A 24540-nucleotide genomic window follows, 5' to 3' on the forward strand; every position below is an offset into this window, starting at 1 on the left:
TCTTTAGATACACTTCCCATTTGGGCTCTTTGCGTTCATTTACCAACCGCATAATATCCAAGTTAAGATTCCTAATATCAGATTATCAAGGGATGAGTTGTCTCGCTAGGTCCGTTCTCTTGCTAGTTTTGCAGCTACAGCTGGGAAATGTGGTATAATTGAGTATATTCAACCGGCCGGAATAAAACGTGCCGAAGCTGAGCGATGACCCATCGAAATGCGCGCTCGCCTTGTCGGACATCAGTCAGAATGGGGAGAGCAGCAAAAGATTGATTTGTGAAAGTTGATTTTTTTAAATAAGTAAAAGTTTGCCTTTCAGATGAAATTAGTTGATCGCTGTATTGAAAAAGTATGGGGAGATGGTAAGCTAAGGTAAGCATCGGCTGTCATTCAACGCAAACTGCGTATTGCGCTAGCGAGGGAAATGTCTGAAGAGCTGTGACAGTTTAATGCGATTCAGGTGGGGTCATCGCCGTTTATCGTGCATAAAGTCGTAGTGTCTATTGGCTGTGTTAGCTCCCTGCCTCTGCTGTCAGCTGGCAAGGCAGATGAATTTTCTGCTTTTGAGCTTTTCACGGCAGAAATATACTCTAGAGTATTTGCCAAGGGACTGTCGAAGGGCGACCTCGCTACTACCACACCACGGCGACCGCACATGAACACTTCAGTCGCCTCAAAACAAAAAAGCGGCTGGGCATTTCAGTGTTATAACTACAATTATAGTCCTTGTATATTTCTTTGTGACATTTTCGGAACATACGAAAAGCACCTTTATGTCAGAATAATCGAATATGGGATTGAAAAAGTGACTGACTTGACAAGGAATGGCCCATATGCTATCGTATTTGTACTAGCATTAATTCCGTTATAACGCATCACGAAAATATATAACTTTCTAACAATTAGTTGACGTCAGAAGCTCAACAATTCAAATTGTAACATAATTCTTACAAGCACTCGTTTCAAGGACAAACGAAGATTAATTATACCATTGTGAATAAATTGCAAGAGCTACTAGATCGGTGGAAATATATGTACAAGGTGGCGGCAAGGCGACATATGTACGTGGATACAAACATAAATAAAAAGTCCATGTACCTACTTTGCTTTTGTAATTCGATGGGATAATGTCAAACTCGTACCTACTACGCCGGAGGTTGAAGTGCCAAATCATATTAAAATAGCACCAATAAGCTGATTTCCGGCCATCACCTGTTTGGTTTCGCCATGGCTACTACCCTTCAAAAAACGCGAGTACTCCATAAATAATGTAAGGAATACTCCTTTGGGAGTATAGGAGTGTTCCAAAACTAATCTGTATTCATGCAAAAAATGTGCTCCAATTAACATTGCGATGTCCTAGGAGAGGAGTAGGTGATCCCACTCTCGCTTTGTTTGTGAGTATTCCATAGAGTAGATACGTGAGAGTACTTTCCAAAGTACTTTCACTGTAGTACTCCATGAAGCACCCACAGCAGTTCATATGCCAAAGTAATAAAAAGGAATTGTGTCGGAAAGAATTATCGGAGTGAATTTAATTTAAAATGAAAGTAAATGAAGAGGGGCAAATATTTTGTACTACAAATATTCTTATGTTATTTAGCATTTGCGTGAATAAAGAAACTAATATTTCTCTATAATATAGTATGTATACATAAAACCAGTGCGAGGTTGCATTTTATCAGAGTTGCCCTGGTAAAGTTTTATTATCAGTTATTTGTATACAATATTTTACTTTTGGCAACTCTGTTCGATCGTCGTCGCGTCGTGATCACGGTCGTTAAAAAACGAGCAATGATCGGCTGATGGTGGTCCGCAAATGCATTGCAAAGGAGTATTGTTAGAGTACTCCAACATCAAGAAAATGGAACACGTAATCCAACAATTTTTGCAGGGTAGGTACAGGTAAAATTATCGATAGTAGCACCATACGATATTTTCGATAATTCGAAATATACTATTGATAGTTTTCGATAGTATTGTTTTCTTTCGTATTTTAAATTAAAATCCGAACAAAATGTGTTCAACATATACATACATTAGGGTGGTTCCTATAAATCAAATAAACGAATGTCTCTAGTCTAACCACATGATATGGTAATACCAGAGCCAAAAATATTATCTACTAATATATATACATACATATACACGTCATTTAGATGACTCGAATGCTCGAAAGGTTTAATAAATCTCTCCCGTGGAAACCGGGTTTGTAGCAGATTCATAGTCAAAACCTTCGGGGATTATTTTTGCAGTTACAGCAGCAACAAAAATTCAAGATAGTACGTTTTTGAATTAACACGTATCATTACTTGAATGCTGTAAAATTTTGGAAGGGATCAGACAACACAATAAAAATTAGAAGAAGACTATTCTTTGAGATATTCACGTTCATTGTAAACTTAAAGACTTTTTCCTGAAAAACTCAGTATAGAAACTATAGAGAACCGACAAAAAATCGATTTTTTTTCAAAAATGAAAATGTGGATCCTATCGATAGTGCAATCGATAGTTTTGCAGCTCTATTACTAGGTATGATTACTGTCTCTACATCTACCCATATTGGTACTAATGGATGGGGGAAGGAATACATACTTTTATTTCACAATGCCATCTTATAGAGAATAGGTTTTCAGTCATTTGTATTTACGTACATATACCAGCAGACCCGGCGAACGTTGTTCTACCCCAACTTTGGTCCAGCTGCATAACTTTTAAAAAGTTGTAACCTCTTACCCTCTCTTCCTCTTTTCTTTATACCTTTATTCACTCCTCTCTGCGTCGCATTCTCCCTCTTCGTCTTTTCCATAACTTATTTTCTCTCTATATCGCTCTCCTTCTCCCTCTCCCGCCTCATCAATTCTCATCTCTCTATCTTCGTCTATGTTAGGTTAGGTTAGGTTAAGAGGGCGTGCGTGGGTGATACCCACACTTCCACTCGGAAACATTTTTGTCCATTGTGAGTGCCCTCAGTAAGTACAGGGTGGCAGCAAGATCGTTTAGCCCCATTACCTCCTAGCGGTCCTCAACGAACCACTTGCTTTCCCTGATGAACCCAAGAAGCAGCATGACGTCCACCTTCCCAACCTCTGCCAGACTATCGAAGAAGCGTGAGCCCAGAAATCTGAGCATTCTTCTTTGAAGCACCGGGCATCGGTAGATCGACTCCTCTTCCTCCTCATCCTGACAGCTTTTGCAGAGGGAGCTTGTTGGTATTCGCCACCGTTGGAGCATTGGCGCGATAGCACAATGAGCTGTGATGACACCCGTAAGTACCCTTACCAAGGATTTGTTAAGTTTGAGAAGGAAGCTGGTGCCCTTCCTATCCAAGCATGGCCATAAGGACCTTGAGACTTCGCAGTCAACCCTGTTGGTCCATAGCAAGTCCGTTGCCCTGTTCTCATATTCGTCGATTCTCCCTAGGAGACAACTCAGCTGCGGTCGGACGGAGCTGTCCATCTCACTCATTTCTAAGTCGGAACCTTTCCTAGCCATCGCAGCCGCGAGTTCATCCCTTTCAATGCCGCTGTCCCTAGGGACCCAGCAAAGGGAGATATTGAGATGACTTTTAGAAGCCAGAGAGGCTCTACACCTCCGCACGATGTCCGATTTTATCATGTTGGACTCTAATGCCCTTAAGGCGGCTTGGCTGTCAACAAAGATTGTTACGTCGGTGTTGGAGACCACACTATCTTGGAGCAGCTTTGCCGCTCTGTCTATGGCATAGACCTCGGCTTGGAATATCCTGCAAAGTCGGAATGATTGGCTTAGCTGTAGATGTGTCGATTGCATCCCAGCTCCAGTTCCTTTTTCCATTTTCGAGCCGTCAGTGTATATTGTCTCTCTCTTTCTTCTTTCCTCGTTTTTATACTCAGTTGAGCAGAGCTCACAGAGTATATTAAGTTTGATTGGATAACGGTTGGTTGTACATATATAAAGGAATCGAGATAGATATAGACTTCCATATATCAAAATAATCAGGATCGAAAAAACATTTGATTGAGCCATGTCCGTCCGTCCGTCCGTCCGTCCGTTAACACGATAACTTGAGTAAATTTTGAGGTATCTTGATGAAATTTGGTATGCAGGTTCCTGAACACTCATCTCAGATCGCTATTTAAAATGAACGATATCGGACTATAACCACACCCACTTTTTCGATATCGAAAATTTCGAAAAACCGAAAAAGTGCGATAATTCATTACAAAAGACAGATAAAGCGACGAAACTCGGTAGATGATTTGAACTTATGACACAGAATAGAAAATTGGTAAACTTTTGGACAATGGGCGTAGCACCGCCCACTTTTAAAAGAAGGTAATTTAAAACTTTTGCAAGCTGTAATTTGGCAGTCGTTGAAGATACATATCATGATGAAATTTGGCAGGAACGTTACTCCTATTACTATATGTACGCCTAATAAAAATTAGCAAAATCGGAGAAGGACCACGCGCACTTTTAAAAAAAAAAATTTTTTTAAGTAAAATTTTAACAAAAAATTTAATATCTTTACAGTATATAAGTAAATTATGTCAACATTCAACTCCAGTAATGATATGGTGCAACAAAATACAAAAATAAAAGAAAATTTCAAAATGGGCGTGGCTCCGCCCTTTTTCATTTAATATGTCTAGGATAATTTTAACGCCATAAGTCGAACCAAAATTAACGAATCCTTTTGAAATTTGGTAGGGGCATAGATTTTATGATGCTAACTGTTTTCTGTGAAAACGGGCGAAATCGGTTGATGCCACGCCCAGTTTTTATACACAGTCGTTCGCCTTTCCTTCCGCATGGCCGTTAACACGATAACTTGAGAAAAAATCGAGATATCTTTAACGAACTCAGTTCACGTACTTACTTGAACTCACTTTATCTTGGTATGAAAAATGAACGAAATCCGACAATGACCACGCCCACTTTTTCGATATCGAAAATTACAAAAAATGAAAAAAATGCCATAATTCTATACCAAATATGAAAAAAGGGATGAAACATGGTGAGGTAATTGGATTGGTTTATTGACGCGAAATATAACTTTAGAAAAAACTTTATAAAATGGTTGTGACACCTACCATATTAAGTAGAAGAAAATGAAAAAGTTCTGCATGGCGAAATAAAAAACCCTTAAAATCTTGGCAGGTATTACATATATAAATAAATTAGCGGTATCCAACAGATGATGTTCTGGGTCACCCTGGTCCACATTTTGGTCGATATCTGGAAAACGCCTTCACATATACAACTACCACCACTCCCTTTTAAAACTCTCATTAATACCTTTAATTTGATACCCATATCGTACAAACACATTCTAGAGTCACCCCTGGTCCACCTTTATTGCGATACCTCGAAAAGGCGTTTACCTATAGAACTAAGGCCCCCTCCCTTTTAAAATACTCATTAACACCTTTCGTTTGATACCCATATTGCACAAACGAATTCTAGAGTCACCCCTGGTCCACCTTTATAGCGGTATCTCGAAACGGCGTCCACCTATGGAACTAAGGATTACTCCCTTTTAAAATACTCATTAACACCTTTCTTTTGATACCCATATTGTACAAACAAATTCTAGGGTCACCCCTGGTCCACCTTTATGGCGATATATCGAAACGGCGTCCACCTATGGAACTAAGGATTACTCGCTTTTAAAATAATCATTAACACCTTTCATTTGATACCCATATCGTACAAACACATTCTAGAGTCACCGCTGGTCCACCTTTATGGCGATATTTCGAAACGGCGTCCACCTATAGAACTAAGGCCCACTCCCTATTAAAATACTCATTAACACCATTCGTTTGATGCCCATATTGTAAAAACAAATTCTAGGGTCACCCCTGGTCCACCTTTGTGGCGATATCTCGAAACGGCGTCCACCTATGGAACTAAGGATTACTCCCTTTTAAAATACTCATTAACACCTTTCTTTTGATACCCATATTGTACAAAAAAATTCTAGGGTCACCCCTGGTCTCGAAACGGCGTCCACCTATGGAACTAAGAATTACTCCCTTTTAAAATACTCATTAACACCTTTCATTTGATACTTATATCGTACAAACGCATTCTAGAGTCACCCCTGGTCCACCTTTATGGCGATATCTCAAAAAGGCGACCACCTATACAACTACCACCACTCCCTTTTAAAACCCTCATTAATACCTTTAATTTGATACCCATATCGTACAAACAAATTCTAGGGTCACACCTGGTCCACCTTTATGGCGATATCTCGAAACGGCGTCCACCTGTGGAACTAAGCATCACTCCCTCATAAAATACTCATTAATGCCTTTCATTTGATACACATGTCATACAAACACATTCCAGGGTTTCCCTCGGTTCATTTTCCTACATGGTTATTTTCCCTTATGTTGTCACCATAGCTCTCAATGAGTATGTAATGTTCGGTTACACCCGAACTTAAATTTTCCTTACTTGTTCATCTCTCTAATTCTTTTTATTCTTCTCCATCCCTTATTCCCAGTCCCAGTCCAGAGGGTTCTATGTACATTGTATTTTTGACTGTTGTTTCATAAAAAACTAAAATTTTGTCTTACCATTTTGGGGTATGAAAAATTAATAAGATCCGATTCTTAGACCTGTTCAATATGCTCACAAAATGTAATGAGAATCGGTCGAGACGCTTCGAAGGAGTTCAACCACAAACCCTCTGACACGAGAATTGTATACATATGTAAATATGTACATATATGAGACTAGCAGACCCGGCAGACGTTATTCTGCCCTAACTTTGATCTGGCTGCATAACGAAGCTTTTATCTCTTCCCCTCCATCCCCTCTCTTTCCCTTTTTTATCCTTTTATTCACTCCTCTCTCCGTCTATTTCTCTCCCTCCGTATTTTCCATCCAACCAATTATTTGCACCTATAGGTATATGAACGCATACACTTGAGTGAATCTCCCACACGTTGCCAAAGTCGTTAGGTGGATGCCTCTTATTTTCCTATCCTTTAATGCTGTTACGTGTGGCCATCACCACGTGCCACTACGAATCCTTAATATTTTTGTAAACAAATGAACATCTAAAGTTGTTGTTGTTAAAATTTTACGTTGTTGTATCTTGTTGTCTTCTCTTTTTGTTTTTGTTTAAAACTTACTACAATATCTCTTGCTGGAAAGCACACGTAAAAAGTTTTGTATGGGCAGGGGACCGTTTGTGCGTGTGTGTGTGTGTTCGCCCTCTGGGTTTGAGCATGCGCCTAATTTTATGCTTGCATCGAATTATCTTTAACGTTTTGTTACACAAGAAATCATACAACTTTGTACTTAAAGCAAATGTAAAAAAATTAGTTTTTTAGTACCTTATCTATAAAATGTTTCTATTTTGTTTGGTTACTAACTTTACTTGAAATATACTTGCTATTGATTTAGGCTACTTCCCACTCTCTGGCTCATTTCCATGACAACCAACGTATAAACAAATTTTTCCAGTGAGTTTTGTGCTTCTCATTTAATGTATACAGTGGTGGCGAATTAAAGAAATTAAGTGAAATTAATTAGATAATTCACAAGGTCTCCTTGCACGTTGAGCTTCCACAACAATTTAATATCTAGAATGATTACTAGATATTTGGTATAAGGTTTATCCTGCAAGATCACCCCTTCTAGCCTAGACCAATTCGGAATAAACAATACCATATCCGTCTTCTCCGCGTTGACGCAAGACAAGATGCCCAGGTATGTAAATCCTGACGCGCCCGATCCATCAAATGAAGGCAATTTCCACTTATACAACTGCAACATCATCTGCGTACGCCGTATATTTGACGGGTTCCTCATCAAACCGTCTGAGCATTTGGTTGAAGACCAGCCACAGCAGAGGTGACAATACCCCGCTCTGCTGCGTGCCGCTGCTCTCCGATTTTGTGGCCTCATATAGCCTCCGTTGCGAAGTAATCTTCGTTTTCCGGTATAAGCAGCAAAACCATTTCTCTGGACCGGGGTAAGGTGCAGATCATTTAACTTGTCTAGAATACTTTTAATGCCATAAGTCGAACAAAAATTTACCAATCCTTGTGAAATTTGGTAGTGGCATAGATTCTATGACGATAATTGTTTTCTGTGAAAATGGGTGAAATCGGTTGAAGCCACGCCCAGGTTTTATACACAGTCGACCGTCTGTCCTTCCGTTCGGCCGTTAACACGATAACTCGATATATCTTTACTAAACTTAGTTCACGTACTTATCTAAACTCACTTTATATTGGTATTAAAAATGGATGAAATCAGACTATGACCACGCCCACTTTTTCGATATCGAAAATTTCAAAAAATGAAAAAAATGCCATAATTCTATACTAAACACCAAAACAGGGATGAAACATTGCGATTGCAATGGTTTTTGATGCAAATTATAACTTTAGAAAAACATTGTAAAATGGGTGTGACACCTAACATATTAAGTAGAAGAAACTGAAAAAGTTCTGCAGGCCGAAATCAAAATCCGTTGGAATCATGGTAGGAATACTTTTCGTGGTATTAATACATAAATAAATTAGCGGTACCCGAAAGATGATGTGCTGGGTCACCCTGGTCCGCCTTCACATATACAACTTTTAAAACCCTTACTAATACCTTTAATTTGATACCCATATCGTACAAACACATACAAGAGTCGCCCCTGGTCCACCTTTATGGCGATATCTCGAAAAGGCGTCCGCCTATAGAACTATGACCCACTCCCTTCTAAAATACTCTTTAATACCTCCCACTTCATACCCATGTCCTACAAGCACATTCCATAGTTACCTTTCAGCTGAGTATGTGTGTACTCTCAGCTGAGTATGTAATGTTCGGTTACACCCGAACTTAACCTTCCTTACTTGTTTCAACAAAATTCTATTGAAAATCAATTTATCATCTTAATTTTATAGCCACCACTGAATACACCACAACTCCAAATGTGGCAAGTGGATTTTGTCTGTACACTAATACCAATGTAACAACATCTATGTATAAGTATATGTTTGGTGTAATGATAGTCTGACCAAACAAAAATGCGTCTGCCAGAAAATCAATAAATCTCAAACAAAGAAAGGGTCACACACAAATACAAAGAAAAAAATACAAATTAGCACAACCTTTATGAAAAATATAGATGTGTATGTGTGTATAATATAGAAAATAGAAGAAAGCAAAGATATGTAAATATGTATGTACATCGACAACTTCATGTTCGCCCACCTTTTTCTAATGCAAATTTTCACAAAATTAAAAATTGTGTATAGAATTTTAACAAACCTGCTACACGAGTATCCTTCCTCTGCGGCCTCACTGCGTTTTACACAACCTACTAATGTTGCTGCTGTTTTTTCCGATTTATATTTAAAATTTTTTACTCCAATTATATGAACCGTTATAATAAAATAAAATTAATATAAACATTTTATCGCACATATTTGGTATGAGGTTCATCGCAGAAATTTTTCACACAACATTCGTTAAGCACAAATATTTGATTTCACTTTTCTTGTTCTTCCAATTACGTCACGATTTTAAAGATTTAATGCTTTTTATGTTTTTTATAACGTTTACGTTTCAACATTAAAAAGAACTTAATTTGCACTAGCTGCTTTATTAAGTCCACATATAAATTATTATCTAATGAATCAAACGGAAATTCTTTTGCAATTTTCACAAAATTTTATCTGTGTAATGATTTCACCGAAAAAAAATTTTTTGCTGAACTGATTTACAAAATTATTATAAATTTTTTTATAAAACTTAAAAACACTGAAAAAGTAGTTTCTAGTTTCCGTTTTAGCCTTCACAGTCTGCATTCATCTTATTTGTAGTTTGGTTAATTTTCCAATATTTTAGATTTTCACACTTTTCCGTGACGCGACAACGCCTCTTCAAACGTTTAATTTGTAAATGACACCCCCAAGACAATGATTGTTTTTGTAACATTTGTTAGAGAATGTTTGTAACTCGTCCGCGAGTCGATGGCGTCCGGTGGTTAAGGAGGGTAAACTGCTACTCAGTGTTGCGTCTCGCGTGCTTGGTATGTTAGCTTGGTCGACCTCTCAATTCGACGTTTGAAATGAAATTGTGAAATTAATTAATGTGACCAAAGCAAAGTCGAGAGCATTTCTTGATGACAGGATTATAATTCATTGGATTTCCAGTGAGAGTGTTACCAGATAACTTTTTGGAAGGAAAGCATTTTTAATAGGCATAACTTATTCTATCAATTAAGGATTCCAAATAAGAGTTCAGTTTCAGATTTGGTTGAAGGGCTCAATCTATCAGCATTTGGTTTAAATTCAATACTTTGGTAAGACGAACTAAGTTCTGAGAGTGGGCGTAGAGGCTTTCGCTGTCGATAAATCCAGCCGCCACAGCCGAATATGTAACTTCTCTATTAAGCATTCACATTTTTCAAATCGATTTGTAATTTTTTTTGGTCTTAAAAAGCTCCATATTTCCTTCTAGTGCAGTGGTGCACTCGAGAGCTTCGGAAAACTGTTCGGCGTTCATCTACATGTCGTGTGAGAGCAGCGATAGAGAGTAAAGCGGGAGTCATTGGTGCGGTATGTCGTATCGCTGTAGTCGTATCCCTAATGTAATCAGCTGTTTATCGTTACGACGATAAACCAAAAACCAATTGGTTGGCTACGATACGGTTACGACCTTAGCGGCACCAATAATCGATTGCATTGATTCCCATAAGGTTGGTCCAATTAGCTGTTATAAGGCTACCGATACGGTTACCGATAAAGCACCAATGTCTGCAGATTAAGCAAGCAGGTCGAGGAATCTTGTACTTCTAGCAGCAAACTTGAATTCTATGCTCAAACATTATTCAAGTAAACAAATTATCGAGTTTTGGTGTTGACAAAAGTTAGTTAAAAGCAAAATTGTTAAAACTATTGTTAAGCTAAGTTACCGCTGCCAAATGTTGTTGAAAACAAGTAAAGGTGTCTAAGTGCGTGTGTAACCGAACATTATATGTATACTCAGCGTGAGCTTCAATTTTACATTTCATTTCAGATAAATTACTTTTCTACATAACACGTGGCACCGCCCGTTTAAAAAAAATGTCTCCACATTTCCTCTTAAAATAAAACTTGATAAGTGAAATGTCATTGATTCAAAACTATTTTTGCTAAGTTATAGCTTATTATTCTAGTCTACGACCCTTTTAAAAATCTTTTATATAAATGTGGGCGTGGTCTTTAACCGATCCCGTCCATTTTTACTACAAATATTTTCTACTATAAGGAAAATATGTGCACACAATTTCATTACGATATGTTAATTTTTCTTCGAGTTATGGCTCCCGAAACATAGAAAATTGTTTAGTCGTAAAAGGGGCGGTGCCACTCCCATTTCGAAAAATTTTAGTGATTTCCAATTTAATGTTATAATTCAAATTAGAAAGTAAAGTTCTATTGATACAAAGTTTTTTCCGCTAAGATATAGCTTATTATTTTCGTCTGCGACCCTTTTAAAAATCTATTATATAAAAGTGGGCGTGGTCCTTAACCGATCTCGTCCATTTTTTCTAGAAATATTTCTTGCTAGAGGGAAAATTTGTGTGCCCAATTTTATTACGATCCGAGTTATGGCTCCCGAAACATAGAAAATTGCTTAGTCGTAAAAGGGGCGGTGCCACGCCCATTTTTTTAATTTGAAGTTTTTCCTATTTATTGTTATAAATCAACTTGGGAAATGAAATACCATTGATATAAAGCTCTGTTTTGAAAAGATATGGCTTATTTTATTCATCCACGATCCTTTTAAAAATCCTTTATATAAAAGTGGGCGTGATCCTTAACCGATTTCGTTAATTTTTCTTCAAAGCATTCCTTATAGTAAAGCAAACCTCTCTGCCGATTTTTGTTACGATAGGTTTAACGATTTTTGATTTATGATTAATAATATTTTTAAAATTTATTTTATCACAAGTGGGCGGTGCCATGCCCATTTGACAAAATTTTTTCAAATTTTTAACAAAAGTCTCATATCAGTCCACATGTCAAATTTCAACATTCTAGATGTATTATTTACTAAATAATCAGGTTTTTTGTGTTTTCCAAAATGTTATATATATAAAAAGTGGGCGTGGTTATCATCCGATTTCGCTCATTTTCAATACCAATCTCTTCTGGGTCCAGATAAGCTCGTTGGTGAAGATATCTCAATATTTACTCAAGTTATCGTGTTAACGGACAGACGGACGGACGGACATGGCTAAATGAATTTCCTTTTTCGCCCAGACCTTTTTTATATATAGAAGTCTATATCTATCTCGATTAGTTTATGCCGTTACGGGGTACCGTTATTCGAACAATAGTAATATACTCTGTGAGCTCTGCTCAGCTGAGTATAATAACGAAATTCCACCAAATGCTGTTGACAATCTTAAAACTACCTTCTATAATTTAGCGACAAAAGTTGATCAAAGTTTAACAAGTATCGATAAAAAGTGATTACTGAATACGAAGGTCGTTACCGACTCGCTTTTCCGAATTATTACTTGGGCGTAGTGAATTCACCCAGATGGCGGCAAAACATACTTCCGCTTTTGAAAACTTTATTCATTTTTCTAAAAAGCCCTGGCAAAGTTGACATATCCATATCCATATAAAACAGCTGATGCAACCAACCTTATGGAAATCAGTGTAATTGGTCGATGGTGCCATACCATAACCATACCATACCAACCAATTAAGGGTCAATTAAACTTCCTTAACCCTAACGCCATAGTCGTAACCATACCCATCTGTAACCATCTCCAATGTGATCGATTAATGGTGCCTTAACGTAAAAATCGTGAAAATTTCATAAAAATTAAGAAAACGCAAAAAATTACAAACATATTCCACAAAAAATAAGTCTCTCAATCATAACGTATCCAAAACAATGAATAAAATCTACAAAAAGTTATTAAATTCACCAACTCAAATATTTTTAGGTTATGGATATGGCGAGAAACCAAAAACCAATTGGTTGGCTATGATGTGGTATCGCTTTAGCGTTATGGTATGGTAGCATTAATCGATTACATTGATTTCCATAAGGTTGGTTCGATCAGCTGTTTTATCTGGTTATGGATAAGTCACCATTAATTGGCCCTTAAGGAAGTTTAATTGGCCCTTAAACATATGGGTATGACTATATACAACATATACATAAGTTATTTGTCATTATTTTAATCGTTTTATATTACTATTAGATCTGGCAACTCTGTAAACATGCGCAATAGAATTTCGCTTTCCATAAAAAAATGTTCTCCTACTTTATTTGTTATGCATTTTCCCTATTTGCATCACATCCTTGTGATGCGTGCATTTTGTGACAAATGTCATTTAAGGAATTTTCCAAATGGAACAACAAAACACACACATATCGTAAGGAAACTCGTAAGCATTTAAGCGTATAAATATTCAAATACATAAGTGTGTAGAGTAAATAAGTATGTTTGTGTTAAGTTTAAAGTATAATTACCACGTGGCGGGTACGTAATGGGATTTCGCCTCCTACTTCTCCTAATAGTTGTTTTTAAATATGTTACAAACCTTTGACTCCGATACACGAGATCGGTATTTCCCATTTCGGTGTTTTGAATTAGAGCCAATGCGTAATTACATTAAAACTAGTAAAAGGCCATTCCTCCGCTTGCACTCCTCATATTCAAGAGGCATATATTTACCTCAGAGGATACTAAGGTCGAGCTTCTGAACCAGCGGACCTATGCCGACTCCGAACGGCATCTGAAAACATATTGTGACGCATATTAGCGTCACTAATTGATACTCACATCCCTAAGGTTATTAAATAAAGGCACAACAAAATTAAACCAAGCTACATAAACACATTAATCATCATTTACACAGATGCATACAAGCAGCAGAGAGATTTGAGGAAATACGGCACCTGAGAACACAGCCGTATGAAGCGAAAAAACACAAGCAGGTCCCTGGTGAACTCCATAGACAGGCGTCGGACCTTTATGTCGGGAATTGCCCAGTGAATCCAGTACTTGAAGAAAAATATCCAGAACTCGCGGAAGAGGAACGCATACTCCCCAGGGAAACGCGTGTCACTCTTGCTCAACTTCGTTCTGGATACTGTAACAGGTTAAACTCTTACCTATCCAGAATCAACCCCGACATACAAAATGTATGCCCCGCTTGCAATGTGTCCCCACATGACACCAACCATCTCTTTAATTGTAATGTGGAACCAACGCCTCTAACACCCCTTTCCTTATGGTCCACCCCTGTTGAAACGGCCGGCAAGTTTCCTTGGACTCCCGTTAGAGGATATTGATGACAATTTGTGATCGGTCGCGGCTATTAGGTGGGGCGAGCATTGCTACAACAACAACAACAACAGCAGCAGAGAGATACTCACAAACGCATGTTATCATCAGCTACTATTTCGCTCACATATACACACGCATATGGTTACACACTACAAATGCACGCGCGTATGGCTGGTGAACAGGTACAGGATTCTAGAAGAAGAAACGTCTAGAAATTTGGGCAGAGAGTATAAAAGCAGCAGAAGCTGAGTATTCAGTAATCAGTTTGATTTAAGCACGTTATTAGTTGTGAAGTATAAGTGTTATTGTGAAGTACTTTCAAAGTAGTCTAATAAAGACCATTTAGCATTATTGAATATTGGAGTTATTTCTTCAACAGTTTACAGATTCGAACGTTAGCAGAAGGTTTGGAATAAGCGGAATTTCCCTAAATTCGTTACAATATGTATTTTCACTGAGTAGCTTTTCATGGGAGAAATTAAGGGTTATTGAGGAATGCAATCAACGCGAAATGCAGACTTTATCCTTTCCTTTTTTATTTAGATTAGGTTGAACTGGCTGGTCCGTGAGGACCTCACATAGACTGAATGAGACCATAGCATCGCCAGAAGTTTGATCAACGACCAAACTGAAAAACTCTACCAGAAACCAGCACTTATATTATAAAATAACTTCGTCATCTTGGCAAATACTAGAAGCTTTGTGGGACCTGTACTACTTGCTGCTTCTAGATCTGATAGCTTTGCCAATCCTACTAGCTGAAGTCTAAGCCTTGCAAGTACAAAGCGTGCTCGATCGTTTCTTCCCAAACCGCAATTCATACATCTGCAATAATCGGTATAATTTAAAAGCATGTGACGCTAAAAGGCAGTGTCCAGTCAAAACACCCGTCATGAGCCCTCAGTCTCCTCTTTTCAATGATAAAAAAAGTCGCTTTGTTAGTCTAAGGTTGTAAGACCCGCGCATGATTTCCGACACTTTACAGCCCCGCGCTTGGTTTCCCGCTTTTTCTGCTTGGTCGATCAGCTCTCGTTATCTTTTAATCCTGTCCAATTTTAAGGGAGCGTCTACGGTACAAGCTTCAAGTGATGCGCCCTGTTTAGCTAGCTCATCCGCTTTTTCATATCCATTTCCATATGCCAAAGGACACAATGTATGTGGATGTATATTTCTCCCTATCCCGATTCTATCCAGGGACTGCTTGCACTCTAACACACTTTTAGATGTTGTGCTATGAGAGATTACAGCCTTAATTGCTACTTGGCTTTCAATCTAAAAATTCACTAAGCTGCAGCTTAAGCTATTTGCATCCATTGTTTCTACTGCTTTAGTCACGGCTACTAATTCGCAGCATTACGTATACCCTACCCCATTGAGCGCCCTTGCGCCAACCTTCCACCTCTAATCTGGCTCTAAAATACCCATCGAGGCGCATGTAGGGAACCAGGTGGTCTGCCCGTCGAATATTTGATTACGCTATATTACTACGACCGCATGGTCTCCGCTCAAGGTGCTCTGGGACATTGAGTCTCCTTGCAATTGTTAACGCTATGTTCTTCACCTCCAGGACTACAGGTGGAATGTGCAGGTTTGCATACAACGCCGCCATCGGGGTTGTTTTCAGGGTACGTTCTTTTTTTAGTGGCCGTCCACCAAATAAGGACTCCATAGTATAGAATAGGCTGTATCATCGTTGTGAATACCCAATGAGAGAGAGGGGCGCGAGACCTAGCGTACACCCAGCATTATTTGACATGCATAAAGTGCCGTCGAGGTCTTCTTCGCTCTCCTCCGTGTTGAGCTTTTAAGACAACTGTTGTTGTTCTTGTAGTGATAAGGTTACTCCCCGTAGGCTTTGGGGAGCGTTATCGATGTGATGGCCCTTTGCCGGATACAGATCCGGTACGCTCCGGTAACGCAGCACCATTAAGCTACTAGCCCGACCATCTCGGGAACGATTTATATGGCCACATTAAACCTTCAAGCCATCCCTCCCTACACACCCCCAAGTTCCATGAGGAACTTGGGATCGCCAGAGCATCGTCTGTTAGTGAAACGGGATTCGCCGCTCGAAGGTGAGGTTGACAATTGGGTTGGAGAAGCTATATATTGCGCTACACAACCCCTTGAATCCCAATTTCCCTTACTGTCTAGAATGATTCCTATATATTTGGTACACCTGCAGGGTCACACGTCCTAGCTAGGCCTAGACCTCTTCGGGACCTTATACCTCCTAGTAAACAAGTCCATATTCTTCTTCTCCACGTTGGCGCTCAACCCGACATTAGACGCCCAGGTATGTTTATCTCGAAGCGCTCACGCTTACACATGCTCTACAATAAATTCACAATCGACAATCTAGACGTTCATATATGTCCCATCTCTAGAAACTAAATTACCAGCTGTCCAATTTTCATGTTTCTCGTTTATTTCGAGCTTCCTTTTAGAGATGACACCCTAGAGATGGAAATCTAGTTATTGAATTAACGAGTAGGAGCTAAGTACGAAAATGAAGTCTCCGATTCGTAACCCTCGTCCTGGTAAAGCCACTTTCGTCACATCCCTGGCTCTTATATCTATTTAAATATACACACATACTTGAACAATTTCATATATGAATATTCGTTTCAGCACTATTTGAAGGACATGTGCAATGAATGGAAATTGTTTTCAAAAAAAGAGATGGCACATTTCATTTGTTTTTGTATTTATAACATTAAGGCCCGGTTTTTCAGTACAAGTTCAACTCAATTCGTCAGTTAAACTACGCTTAAACTTATTCTGCAGTTTTTCAGTCCACTTTAACTGAAGTTTAAGCTGAGCTTAAGCGGCCGATCTGGCAGAGTCAAACTCTAGTTAACCTATCGGTGATTTTCGTTCTTTCGAAATGGCGGTGAATATACCCAACAAGCATTTTGGCTTTAGTACCATTAGAGCTCATGTTGATAACTAGGCATACTTCTCAAAAGTTGTTTCGAAATAGTGGTTCAACTGGAGAACAATAGCGTACTCAGCAAAAGAAGGAATTTGTAAAATTTATAAAACAAAAAATTATATAAAAGTTGAAAAAATTTAATTCCCAACTTGTGGTGCTCTAACTGTACTCAAATGTAAGATTCCATATTACAGTGTGTTCACAAAAATAATATGAAATATATATAATTTAAAAAATAAACAAATTTGAGGCACGATATCCTCCGAAGAGATTATAGGCCGAGCTTCTCTTCCAATTTGCGTCGTGCTCCTTTTAATTTTGCTTACAAAATCGCGGGACGGGACCTACTTGCCTTATGCCGACTCCGAACGGCATCTGCAAGGTAGATGATTTTTCACTGAGAGCTTTTCATAGCAGAAATATACTCGGAGTGCTAGCCAATCACTGCGTAGGGGCGACCCCGGTTAGAAAAATTGTCTACTAATTGTAAAACCTTGTTTCTAAAACTTTGATGTGGCTTTGCACGGGGCGTGAACCCAGGATCTGCGGTGTGGTAGACGGAGCACGCTACCATCACACCACGGCGGCCGCCTATATAATTTATTTTTGATTAATTAAGCTTCATTACTGCTATCAACGAGGTGTTTATTTCTCACAATAAACAGCTGTTGGTTTTGGTTGTACCACCTTGGAGATTTTTTTCAACCACCTCAAATCGATATGCAATGTAGGATATCAACTGTAGAAATGTGTTGAATATTAATGACGTTGGAGATCAACTTGAAAACTTTTAATTTTACAAAATTTCTCAAAGGTTGGATAGTGACTGGAGAATGAAGTTGGATAGCAACTCGAGAACTATCTGGTTTAAGAATAATTAAATAATGATGTTTGATATCACTTTCGGAACTAGAAGCATAGTTCGCTGGAGAACTTTTTTTCCATGTTTGTTGGGTAAACAAAATCCAGCTGTTGCCATATCTACAAATTACACTGGATCAAAAATTCCAATTTTTTTTCTGCACCAGAGACGCCAATTTGGTCCACTTAATCGTATATATCTCAAGAACGAATTGAGCAATTCTAAAACGGTTTGAAACTTTTAAAATGTAATAAAATTTCTATAAACTGTGCATACAACACTTTTTGCTAGGCCGTGAAGATTCAAAGATAACGAACAATCATTACGGATTGTTTTCATTTTTTTTGTGAAAATATAAAAAAATTTGTACTTTGCGAGGAAGGATCTCGAAAACTTTTTATTTTTTTGCAGATTTGTTTTTTCTCTCTAAGCTCTCTTTCATTATAAAAAAATAAGCTTTCATTCAACAAAATCGATGAACTAATACAAAAGTTATAAGCATTTAAGTAAATATATCCATTTAATACTTAATAGCGAATATTGAGATATTTTCACCAAATTCGTTATAAGGGCTTATCTGAACCCAGAATAAATTGGTATTTGGAGTGAAATCGGATGATAACTACAAAGAGCCGCAAATCAATTTTACAAATATTATTAATCATAAATTAAACCGCTAAACCTATCATAACAAATTTACTATAAGGAGTAGGACGGTATGTCCTAGAAGGTTTCATGTGCTCATACCAAATCGTTCGCGAGATGGTCGGGCTTATACCTTAGTGGTGCTTGCAACCGCAACTTACCGGATTTATATCCGGCAAATGACCATCAATATCGATAACACTCCACAAAACCTTCGGGAAATGTGTTCATCGCTACAACGACAACATGTTTGCGACGAGTTGAAACCCAAATTAATTTTTTTTATCGGATAAATGACAGTACATCTCCTTGGATATGAATTCCGTAAATTACTGCATATGGAATCTGCATACAAAATTTAAGGGAATTCGCTCCATTTATTTTTAATCTAGCGCGATGCAATATTTAAGCAATGGCTCGCGCTTTTCTCGCTGTAGCTCAGAAAATGTTGAGCGCATGGAAAAATATTTCAAAAAAGGCTTGCGGAAAATTTCATTATGTACACCGTCGTACTGGGCGGTAAAAGTGAGCAAGCAATACTAAGCGAGATATTTGCGAAAAACTAAATTTTGCGACATTTGATCTCGAATACCTTAATAGCCACGTCACATGTTCATGAGTTCTGAGTAAAATATAACATCGTCACAATCGCGCAAGATGTTGCCTTTGTAAATATAAAGAAACTTTAGATTTAGCATTTAAAACTTATTTCGCCTTGCCCATTCACATACAAAATTTCGCAAAGCACTGCTAACATATTTTGAATTGTATATTGTTCGAAAAGTGCCAACGAGTGGAAAAAATAATAACATTTCTGAAAGTCTGAATTGCTCAATTCGTTCTTGAGATATATATGATTAAGTGGACCAAATTTTTTTTAAACCGTTATTCGTAAATATCTCAAAAACTTTACCATAGAATTAAAAATAACCTTGATAGGAATATCATAATGCCGTCTCTGGTGCATTTTGGCTTTAAACCAGTATTATCTAGAATCTAGATAATAAAAAACCATTGATGCCGCATAAAAAAGCAAGGGCGGCCTTAAACTTTGACTGAAAACCTGCTCAGTAGTTTAACTGGAATTTAAATTTGACTAGAGTTTAAGCAAACTTAGTTTAAGCTTAGCTTAACCAACTACTGAAAAACCGGCCCTAAGAGCGCTATTAGCTTTAAATATTTTTTTGGAATGTGGTAAATATTGTTGAGCTATTTAAATATTATACGCCCTTTGTGCCAATTTGACATACATAATTTCGAGTTTTCCAAACACCATTGTGTGTTTATAAATTTAGTGGGATGTTATTCAAGGACCCCTAGCCACAACAATTATATTTATATGCTTTTAACATGCTTCTTTAGGCACAATCTAATGATTTCATAACGGATCTAATAGCCTGATCAGTGGCCCAACTATCGGCTCCATGTTCCTTACCCAATAACACTTCAGTGCACAATCGTTTTAGTACCAACCTAACTTGTAATCGGGTGCACAGGGTCTTATGTTGTTGCTGTTGTAGCGATAAGGACACTACGCACAGGTTTAGGGCATGTTATCGATGTTGATGGTCCTTTGCCGGATATAGATCCGGTACGTTCCGGTAACAAGCACCATTGAGGTACTAGCCCGACCATCTCGAGAACGATTTAATAAGACCACATTGAACCTTCTATGCTATTTTACACTAAACGATTTTGGGATTGTTTTTTTGACTTTCACCCAAATTATAAAGCAGTTAATGGTTGAATGTCAAGAAATCGCCCAGAAAATCGACTCGTTACTGTAAAACGACTCACATTTTAACTGTCGTCTTCGCTTTCTCTTCATTATTATCCCCACCACATCATTATCATGACCATCGTCATTAAAACTGTTCTTCTTGTGTTAGCTCATACCCTATGTCATCTAACTTTTCCCAATGGGTATTTACAAGCCACAAAAGCGGTGGAAGATTGGCGCAAAGGTGCAAAAATGGCAAAAATACGATACAAATTCTCAGAGCAAGGAGTGGGAAGGTACCGAGCATATTCTAGGCTTGCTCTGTTGTCTCACAGATAGCTTAACAGTATCTTACTTTGCAAAATTTTTTTATTCGAAATAAGGGTTTGGCAACTTGAACCTTTTCAGATAAGATCTCTACACCATTTCCAGTTGTAAATGATAAAGCGTCAGATATAAATGCGAAAGCGTCGTATGGAAATGAGAATAGTCAATTGTAAATGCGAAAGCGTCACTTTGATATGAGAATAGTCGCTTGTAAATGAGAAAACTGTAAATGAAATTTCGAAAGCATCAATTGTAATTAAGAATATTCAGTTGTAAATGAGAATAGTGAATTTTAAATGCGAAAGCGTCCTTTGGAAATGTTATAGTCCATTGTAAATGCGAAAGTGTCACATGGAAATGTGAACAGTCACTTGTAAATGAGAATAGTCAGTTGTAAATGAGAATAGTGAATTGTAAATGCGAAAGGGTCATTTGTAAATGAGATTAGTCAATTGCAAATACGAAAGCGTCACATGAAAATGCGAATAGTCACTTGTAAATGAGAAAGCGTCATTGGAAAATTAGAAAGCGTCAGATGTAATTTCGAAAGCATCAGTTGTAAATGCGAAAGCGTCATATGGAAATGAGAATAGTCTTGTAAATGAGAAAGCATCATTTGTAATTGAGAATACGTCAATTATAAATAAGAGAGTATCACTTGAAAATGCAAAAGCGTCATATGCAAATGAGAATAGTCACTTGTAAATGAGAGAGCAGATCCATATTTATTGCTTATATAACTTAAAACCGTGGTTATCTTTTTGGATGGTATCTAAAAACTATTTACTTCACTAAAATAATAGTAGGTATTAATAAGGCTTTGTTGACTATTCCCAATGTGTCCCTCGGACTTCGGACTCCTTATGCATTTTTTGAAGAATACACAAAGGGTTGTTGTTATAGCTACAAGGACACTCCCCGAAGGCCTTGGGGAATGTTATCGATGTAGATGGTCCTTTGCAGGATGCAGATGCGGTACGTTCTGGTAACAAGCGCTATAAAGGTACTAGCCTGACCATCTCGAGAACTATTTGGTATGACCACATGCAACCTTCTAGGCCATTAACGCCCTCCCACCCCGTAGATCCATCAGGAGTTCGGGGTCGCCAGAACCTGGGCTATTAATGAAACAATATTCGCCACGGGTAGCTGAAGTTTAGAATTGGAGTGGAGAAGCTATATATTGCGCTGGCAATCCCTTGCGAGGGTTGCGCTACACAACCCCTTGAATCGATTTCGTATTTTAGTCGCCTCTTACGACAGGCATACCTACCGCGGGTATATTCTATGACCCTTAACCCGCTGGGGCGAGAAGTTCAAGTTCTTGTACAGTGGTGGGAAATGGGTAATGATAGGGAATCATTACATTATACTTTTACATAAAATTGACAAATTTTATTCTTACAAAAAAATAAGTCTTTCGAATTTTCATTTAATGCTGTCTCATTCAAAATTTACTTCTATATAACGCTTTCGCATTTGCAATTGACTATTCTCATTTCTGTATAACGCTTTTGCATTTTTAAGTGATACTTTTTTATTTTTCAATTACAAATGCTGCTTTCGCATTTTCATTTGATGCTTTCTTATTTAAAAATTACTATTCTCATTTACATATTACGCTTTCGCATTTACGATTGACTATTCTCATTTACAAGTGACTATTCTCAATTACAATGACGCTTTCTAATTTCCAAAGACGCTTTCTCATTTACAAGTGAATGTTCACATTTCCGTGTGACGCTTTCGCATTTACAATTGACTAATCTCATTCCCAAATTACGCTTTTGCATTTACTATGCACTATTCTCAATCACAACACACTATTCTCAATTATAAATGACACTTTCGCGTTTATAATTTACTATTCTTATTTACATGTGACTTTTCTGATATCAAAGTGATGCTTTCGCATTTAGAATTGACTATTCTCAATTCCATATAACGCTTTCGAAGTTGCATTTGACGCTTTCTAATTTAAAACTGACTAATCTCATTTACAATGTACTAATCTTATTTTCAAATTACGCTTTCTCATTTTAAAGTAACTATTCTCATTTCCAAAAGACGCTTTCTCATTTACAACTGGAAATGGTGTAGTAGTAAGCTATAAGGACTAGGGGTTTAATCGTTATTTCAGCGAAAACCCAAAAACCTGGAATTAACCCTTGAGAATAAAATACTAATAAAAATGTGTAGCTCTCTTTTCCTTTTCCTTTCTGCTAATTCGTATATTGATGTTGTTGCCTACAAACAAAAATCTGTCACACAAAAAAATTGTTTGAAAATGTTTAAATGAAAATAAATCTTTTAAAAATAATAAAGATGACGATACGTAGTCGGCAGCCGTTGCTATATTTCCTACTTCTCATCTTGCTGTTGCAGTGGTCCACCAACAAAAAGAGTGATGGTGCAGCAATATATCTACGCGGCAGCAACTACGTCGATCCTTTCTATCACGATCTAAATTATTATGATGCGCTCGCCAATCTCGAATATGACGCAGATCCTAGCGATGCTGAAGGAACTCTGAAACAACAAACGCCAATCGACGATGTACAGTTGGATTTAGATGAAGGCGACTCAGCGCAATCGGTAGACTCGGATTTACGAGAACCAGAAACAATGGATCATGAAGAGCGCGGTGACAACGAGAGAATAGATGGTCTGATATTGATGGACAACGATAATGCGGCTAATCGGAAACGCAATACAATTGAAAGTACACAACAAGAACAAAAGGCTTCACTAACCTGCCACGCGCAAACTCCTCAACAACAAGCGTGTTTAGATGCAGCAGTGAAGAACACCAAAGATACAATTGAACATGTTACAACATTGATTAAGCGCATGCGCGAACATGCTGTGTCAATTGTAAAGGATGTTAATGAATTGGAGGGGGATTTTTTGGGGGCTTGTCAAGATGACCGACCCAAAAACATTTGTTCTAATAAACCGCCAGTGAGTAAAGGCAAGTGTAAAGCTTCATATGGCATTGGTGTAGGTGATGAATTAGGCGGTGCTGGAGGTGGGGGATCTATGGAAGATGGCGCTGGGGGTTTTAAGCGTATTTATATTGGTCAGGAAAACAACCAAAATAGTAATAATAATAATAATTATGGCAATAGTGATAACGAAAATAACAATGAGTACAACAACAATCAAAATAAAGTATCTTACGGAAACAACTACCAATACAGCAACGACAACCGAAACCCCAACGAAAACCCCTACAATTCTGATGGCTTGAATGGAGGTCAACGCGGGGACAACAACAACAGCAACAACAACAATGGCGGTAATGAAGGAGGCAGCAGTAATCCAAACGTCAATACGAATACAAATTCCAACCCGAACTCGAAGGGTGCACCCACCAAACCACGTATACTCATGAACGAATTTGCTATGCCCATACAGACTGACTCATCCGATATGTCCCATAGCGATATTGTTGAACAGGCCCAATATGCAGTAAATGCTTGGAAAAATCAAATTGAAGAGTGTAAGCGTGTCCTGGATGATGCAATGTACCATGCGGTGCAACAACACCAAGCAGCTATTAACGCCGAAAAAAATCCCACAGTGCAGCATGTTGTTAATCCTATCAAATCGCCCGATGAGGCGGCAGGTTTGCGGCCAGTGTATGCAGCACCGCCAGCAGCAGCATCGATAACACCTGTACATAGCAGGAACGCAAAAGATAATAACAACAACAATAAGAATATTGATAATGTGAACCACAATAA

At 38.0% G+C, this 24540-nt stretch overlaps 1 long non-coding RNA gene across 4 annotated transcripts in view; it reads right to left on the minus strand.

Moving 5' to 3' along the window:
• LOC137243556 (uncharacterized) overlaps window positions 1-10070 on the minus strand; it is a 47873-nt gene extending 37803 nt beyond the window's left edge. For all 4 annotated transcript variants that reach the window (XR_010950550.1, XR_010950547.1, XR_010950549.1 and 1 more), the window contains exon 1: window positions 9274-10070. This is a non-coding gene — a long non-coding RNA (uncharacterized lncRNA). The remainder of the gene's footprint in view (window positions 1-9273) is intronic.
• Between the last annotated feature and the right edge of the window lie 14470 nt (window positions 10071-24540).

The sequence above is a fragment of the Eurosta solidaginis genome, chromosome 3 (assembly GCF_040869045.1).
Source record: "Eurosta solidaginis isolate ZX-2024a chromosome 3, ASM4086904v1, whole genome shotgun sequence".
Lineage (NCBI taxonomy): Eukaryota > Metazoa > Arthropoda > Insecta > Diptera > Tephritidae > Eurosta > Eurosta solidaginis.